Raw genomic sequence first — 7,962 nt, forward strand, 5'->3', positions numbered from 1 at the left:
GGGACTCCGCACGCAAACACACAGGGAAAATCCTGCCACCCTCCCACTCCCAGCACCTTTCCCTAAGCCATCCCTTCCCAAATACAAGGCCATAGTGAGAATCCACACAGTAGTGCGCACTAAACCACAGGACGTATATGGGCTGGTCATTCTCCCCATGCCCACTGCCCACCCACAACCTTATCCCCACACGCACTCGTGGAAAGCGCACGTGAGCAGCAGCCTCTGCTCTGTACTGTGAGACAAGGGTCCAGACTTAACCCTATCTGAATCTCTCTCCTTCCCCAACATGTACACACACTTTCACACTGGGACGAACACCACATCATATCTCTAGTTTAGAAATTGTTTATATCACTGTGTCTTTGGAACCACTCACCAATTTGGTTTCTTCTCACTCAATTTCCTCTCCTCTGCACATATGGCAAGCTGTGCTTTTTGAAGCATGCGTTTCCCTAGGACACTTTTTATTCCCTTAGCTCTTGAATAGTGTCAATAGAATTTATTACCAAGCAAGTGCACCTTAGATTCATTCAAGTACGATTAGATCCGATGTGACTTAATAGGAAGGCAACCTCACAAAGCAGCTCCATTTTAATAGGAAGAACCTGGATTTATGAATTGAGGAGACATGAGTTCAAATCTCTGCTCCAGGACTTACTGGCTATGTGATCCTCATGAATCAGGATTATTGAGTCTCTCTGAGCCATACTTGTCATACTTATAGGTCTGGATAATAATAATAATATAGCCAGCAGGGTGATCATGAGGAAATGATAGATGGTGTGTAGAGAGCTTGGCACAAGGCACTCAATAAATAAAAATCATTTCTATTTTGTAATGTTCTTGGGTTCTATGAATTTCATTTTCCTAAAGCCAAATTCAAAAGACAGGATTGGAAAGGAGACAAACCATAAGAGACTCTTAATTTCACAAAACAAACGGAGCGTTGCCAGTGGGTAGGGGGGGTAGGGAGAAGTTGGTTGGGTTATAGACATTGGGGAGGGTATGTGCTATGGTGAGTGCTGTGAAATGTGTAAGCCTGACGATTCACAGACCTGTACCCTGGGGGTAAATAATACATTATATGTTAATAAAAATAATTTTTTTAAAAAATGCATTGTGAGGATTAAATGAGCTGATATATGTAAAGTCCCCCACACAGTCATAACACATAGACCCATAGGCAATAAATGCTATTTCTCTCTACCAGGGGACCATTCGAGGGATACTCTGCCCCACCCTAATTTTATTTTACAGCTAAGGAAACTAAGGCTTATTCCCAATTATACAAGGTGGCATAGTTGCCATATCAGTTCATCTCCTTTCTCATCCAACGTAAAGCTCATGGCTCTTCATGTTTATTAGAGAAGTACCTTTGAATGACAAACGCAGCAAATCCCACAGCTAAGATAGCAAATAAAAAATAATAATAACAATACTATAGCTAAAATGGAATTACTACATCTTATGCACCAGGCAGTATCCTCAAGATTTACATATATTAACTACTTTAATTAAAATTAAAGACCCTTTTAGGGGTTGCCTGGGTGGCTCAGTGTGTTAAATCCTCTGCCTTCGGCTCAGGTCATGATCCCATGGTCCTGGGATCAAGCCCGTATCGGGCTCTCTGCTCAGAAGGGAACCTGCTTCCCCCTCTCTCTCTGCCTGCCTCTCTCCCTACTTGTGATCTCTGTCTGTCAAATAAATAAATAAATAAATAATAAAATTAAAGACCCTTCTATGGTTCCAAAACCTAGGCAGATACAGACTTGGCCTTGAGCCCTGTCCTCATCCTTTGCCTCCTAGCACTGCGGCAGGCATGTTGGTTCATGTAGGTAAATAAACCGAAGTCTACAGAGAAGGTGAGAGTAGCAGTCACAGCGGCATGTAGCCTAATATGTTTTTTGCTAGCGATACAGTTTTGGACAAATGCCCTGGCACAAGTCAGCAGCATGCATGTCCCCTGCTCTGCTTGATCTACCTTAAGCACCTTATCCAAAAGGTACCATACACTCCCAGGAAATATGGTCTCTTTTAAAAGCCAAAGGAAAGAGGATTTTCCACACTGGTGCAATTGAGAGGGAGCAGGCCTCCCCGAGGCCAGACTGCAGCAGAAAAAGGCTTTGTGTTTTGTTGTGATTTTTTTCCTATGCACATTCATCTTGGCCTGCCACACTTTTATTCCTATAACCCCAAGCCTGCTTCAGCCAGAATCAATCATGCATGCCCACCTGTGCGCGTGCACACACACACACACACACACACACACACACTTATTCCCCCTCACAGAGAAATGGAAACGTGGCTTTGACTCCTCTTGGCATAAATTTCAGTTCGGCTTCATTAGGCTAACCATCTGGGTCATTTCAATTCTGTTTCCAGTCCCAAAATAATTGTAGCATCTGAATCAGCCATTCTCCCAATCCTATCTCTTCCCAACACCCCCACCCCCATCACCAGCTGTGTAAGTGTTAAACTTCCTAAAGAGAATTTAATGAATGTTTTTGGAAGATTGGAGAATTTTTTAATCCACATTGGATCAGACGGTCAGAGGTCTGGAGTTAATCTCTATGTTGGTCAGAGGAAATGAAAGCCCGTCCTGTCATGGGATAATTATTGAGAACTGTGTACCCTCTCCCCACCCCATTCCTGATCTCTCTGAACTCTCCAATGTGACTAAGCTCATAATTGGGACAGCAGCCAACAAATAAAATGTGACTCTGTAATTTCATCTGCATCCATCCAAACTGTACTAAAATGGCTGCAAGGGCCTTTGGCCTCGTACTAACGGCTTGACTTTATTTATGCCAAAGGAAATAATTATAGTTTGGATGAATATAATCAGTTGCAGGCCCTGTGAATTCTCCAGCTTGCAAAGGGTAAGCACCTAGTATATACAGAAATATATTTGTTGGAAGACATTGTCTATTAAGTTCTTCTGTTACTGAGTTTTTAAACTGGTGGGATTTTAAAAGAATTTTTCGTCTTTGCAGAAAACAAAGACAAGAAATTAAAATGAATCAGACAGGTCAGGACAAATTCACTAGCAAGAGACTTCATCTGACCATAGCCAAGTAAAAGTTGTCTTTAAAGATGTGAGAATGTAGCTATCTCTAAGAAAAAAGCATCTTAAGTTAAAAAAAGGTTTCTTTTGTTGTTTTTGTTTGCTTGACTGATTTCTTAAATTGCTTCTTCTTGCTACCTAATTTATTCATTCAACCAGCCAATATTTGCTAATTTATTAATATTTATTACCACCTGCTAAAAGCTAAGGATAAAACTGCAAACAAGGCGGACACAATGTCTGCCACCATGGGGTTTATGGTCAGGTAGAAGATACAAAACAGTAAATAAGATTTTATGATGTAGCATGGTAACCACATGAAAGTGAAGTATAAGGTGTTATGGAGACACTTAGGAAGATAACCAACCCAGACTAGAAGAGTCATAAAAACATCTCAGGAGAAAAAGGAACTCTCGTGCACTCTTGGTGGGAATGTAAACTGGTGCAGCCACTGTGGAAAACTGTATGATGTTTCCTCAAAAATTAAAGACAGAAATAGCATATGATTCACTTAATCTACTACTGGGTATTTACCCAAAGAAAATGGCTGTGCTAATTCAAAAAGATACATGCACTTCTATGTTTATTACAACATTATTTACCACAGCCAAGATATGGAAGCTAAACCCAAGTATCCATTGACTGATGAATGGATAAAGATGTGACGTATATACATACATATATTTATACACATATACTTATACAATATACTATTACTCATCCATAAAAAGACACAAAAAATATATCATAGGATATTACTTAGCCATTTGCAAAAACATGGATGAGCCTAGAGGGTATTATGTTAACTGGAACTAGTCAGACTGAAAAAGACAAATACCATATGACTTCACTCAGAGGGGAAAGCTAAAAAAAAAAAAAAAAAAAAAAACACACAAATGAATAAACAAGCAAACCAAAAGCAGCCACAGACCTGTAAACACAGAGAACAAACTAGTGGTTGCCAGAGGGGAGGTGTGTGGGGGCATGAGCAAAATGGGTGAAGGGGAGTGGGAGATACAGGCTTCCACTTACGGATTGAAAGAAGTCATGGGGATAAAGGTACAGCATAGGGAATGTAGTCAATGGTATTAGAAGTGATGTATGGTGACAGATGGTAGCTACCCTTGCAGTGAGCATGGCATAAGGTATAGACTTATCAAATCATTACATTGCACACTTGAAACTAATGTAATATTGTCAACTATACTTTAATAAAAAGAAAAAAGAAATTTTCAGGGAAACAATCTATCAGGGAAAACCTGATAGATGGACAGGAATTAAGCTGATAGGCATGGTTTGTGTCTTGAACTTTTCAGGCTCCTATTAGAACAAAAAGTAATCTGTGTGTATGTATGTATATGACTTTATATATGGGTGGCTTTAACAACAAACATTTCTAACAGCTCTGGAAGCTGGAACTCCAAGATCAGGGTGCCAGCATGGTCTGGTTCTTTGTGAGAGCCCTCTTCTTGGATATGCCCTCACACAACCCTCCTTGAGTGGTGTACACGGAGAGAGAAAGAACTCATGTCTCTTCCTCTTTCTATAAGGGCATCAGTATCTTCATGATGGCTCCATTCTTGTGACCTAATCTAACCCTAATTACCTCCTAAAAGCCAACAAATGTTGTCATTTGGATTTCGACATACTAATTTGGGGAGGATACAAACACTCAATTCTTAGCAGTTTGGAAAACCATATCCTGGGCAAGGACAATGCAGTCTGTGCAAAGTTCCAGAGCCTGGAGGGATCGAGTCTCATTCCAGGACTTAACAACAATTTTCTTTTTTTTTTTTTTTTAAGATTTTATTTATTTGACAGACAGAGATCACAAGTAGGCAGAGAGGCAGACAGAGAGAGAGGAGGATGCGGGGCTCAATCCTAGGACCCTGGGACCAGGACCCGCGCTGAAAGCAGAGGCCTTAACCCACTGAGCCACCCAGGTGCCCCTAACAACAATTTTCTAAAGCTGAATTTTAAAGTGTGAAGGAGAATGAAGTAGAAAAGAAGCTTGGGCAGTAAGAAAGAGGTAAAAAATATCCTAAGATCAAAGGTCTATATTTTCAGAGTAGACAAATGCCCTAATTAGATTTTGGTGATTAAAAAATTATTCTGTCAGGTATATGAAGAAGGAATTGGATGGGAGAAATTGAAAGCAGTGAATCAGTAGACACAAGGATTAAGTTTGAGAATTGGTGAAATGGAGGACTCTGACATACATAGATTACTTTTTGTTCTAACGAACTCAAAGAATACATTTTCCACAAGGGACATCTGAGGATGTTAGGCTATTGAATGTTCAGTGAATCTCCCATGTATTTATCGAAAATGCCCCTGGTTGGTGGCAATGGTCATCACCTATCTGTCCACAGACCCTTCCAGGCCTTAGGACATTCCAAGCTTCCAAGCTAGGACATTCCAAGGACATTACCACTTCATTGTCCCCAACCACAACAACCTTACATCCCAGCAGAATTAATTTTTATGGTTGCAAAAACCACCATTAACAAACCCTGTGACCTGATTTTAGCATCTGTACTCCAAGTATAATTCCTGAAAAAGCCACCATCATATCCTGTTAATTGCTCACTAATCATATAATCACACCACAGCTTTGAAGTACAGACTGATCTGTGGGCCTATGCAACAATTCATCTCCTGATTTATAATGCATGGGAGGGTCTGAGCAGAGCAGATTTGATGAAAGCTCACCGCAAACATGGAGACTAGTCAAGAGGCTGGAGGAAGCAGGGTGACCTCAACTCTCATGGTGATAATAGGAATGAAATGGAAGGAAGCTTACAGATTCAAGATACATTTTCAAGATAGAACCTGGCTAATGATGGATATAGGAAAAGACAGATTTCTAGGAACTATTTCTTTATTGAGATATAGTTATCATTATACTCATTTCAGGTGAACAACATAGTTATACACACACACACACACACGGTGATATGATCACCATGGCAAGTCTAAGTAAGATCCATTACAACATCTAGTTATAAATTTCCTTTTTCTTCTGATGAGCTTTTAAAAAAATCTTTCTAAAGAACTTCTAAGAAGTATATTTTTAAACTAAGACTTGGCCATCTATATAGTTGGAATCTCACAGTTTCTTCTGTGTTTTTTAGAGACTTACATGCATTCCAAAGTCTATCAACATCATCAAAATGTAGCGAAATGTTTTCCCAGCAAAGATCGTTTGGCCAATATGGCAGATGAGGAACAAAATTTTGAAGCAAAACATGTTTGCTGGGGCGCCTGGGTGGCTCAGTGGATTAAGCCGCTGCCTTCGGCTCAGGTCATGATCTCAGTGTCCTGGGATCGAGCCCCGCATCGGGCTCTTTGCTCAGCGGGAGCCTGCTTCTCTCTCTCTCTCTCTTTGCCTGACTCTCCGCCTACTTGTGATCTCTCTCTCTGTCAAATAAATAAATAAAATCTTTAAAAAAAAAAAAAAAAACATGTTTGCTTTCTTTGCCCTCTCTGTCTTTCAGCTCCTTCTTTGCCTTCCAGGGGCTCACACCTCTAGCCACCTAGGGACTTAGTTGACACTGATCTTGGTGTCTCCAAATTGTTCTCCAGCTTTCTTGTCTTGGAAAATCCTAGACTCTTCTGCCTGTTCACACTGATCCAAAATTAAGTCTGCCCTCAGCCAGCTGCATGTGGGAAGAAAAGCTAATACCACACCTACAGCTAATAAGGATTTATATATATACACCATATTTTAAGTCCATCACTGGCTGATGACAGAATCCATTTTATCTGAACCTCTGTTTGCTTATCTGTAAAATTAAGTGACTAGAGCAGATTCAGATGTTACAAATTCAAATACTTCCAGAGGTTGTGTGTAACATGGATGAATAAAGCAAACTGAGGTGTTATGTAGTGCGGAGGGATGGTTTCTTTGGGGACTCTTCTGAAAACAAAGGTTCACAGCAGCTGTACTCTCAGTTTCACAGGTGGAAACAACAACAACTACCACCACCCCTTATTGAGATCATAAAAATCTATAGAAACAGAAAGAAGAAAAGGGAAATCTTCACATAGATGAGGGCACTAGTAAGCAGTAAAGGAGAATAAGACAAAGTTATATCAAATCGTGTGCTTACAACCTCCAACCTCACTAGCTGGGGAAGCTCCCTGGAGACAGCCAGGCTGGGTCCTGATTGAGAGGACTGGGGGGTGCATCCTTCCCTTAGATGAGACTTCAGTTGACCCCAGGGCTGTATTTATAGGGCAAATGATGGGGTCTGAAGTTAAACATTTGTTCACCTATGTGAGATTTGGAGTGAGCTGATTTCTACATTATAATGTCTTTGTACACTCCAGGAGCCTGGGCCAGGTGTGTTTGTCTCTCCTCCCAGATCCCCTCTGGGGCTGGGAGAGCAGTCCAGCTTGGAGCCAGAGAGATAAAAGGCAAGATTTACAGCTCTCAGCCTCTGGACCACAAGGGCCAATTCTGACCCAGAGGCTGGCTAATGTCCATTAATCAGGCTCCCAATGTCACTTATACAGCATAAGTCTCACAAACAACATTCTTTCTCCTGCCTGGGTACAGGAAGGTCAGGGCGATCAGTTATGCAGGACAAATCACAGAAACCTCCAACCATATGATACAGGGACTTGGTGAGCTCCTTCCCCACATAAAAGGAGCAGGCTGGGGGCACCTGGGTGGCTCAGTTGGTAAGACATCTGACTCTTGATTTTGGCTCAGGTCATGATCTCAGGGTTGTGAAATCGGGTCTAGGGTTGGGTTCCATGCTGGGCGTGCAACCTGCTTAAGATTCTCTCTCTCCCTCTGCCCTCTGCCCTTCCCCACCCTACCAATCAACGCTTGTGCATACATGCACTCTCTCTCTTTAAAAAAAATTAGAATAAAATAATAAATAAAA

The sequence above is a fragment of the Mustela nigripes genome, chromosome 1 (genome assembly GCF_022355385.1).
Source record: "Mustela nigripes isolate SB6536 chromosome 1, MUSNIG.SB6536, whole genome shotgun sequence".
In the NCBI taxonomy this organism is placed as follows: Eukaryota; Metazoa; Chordata; class Mammalia; order Carnivora; family Mustelidae; genus Mustela; species Mustela nigripes.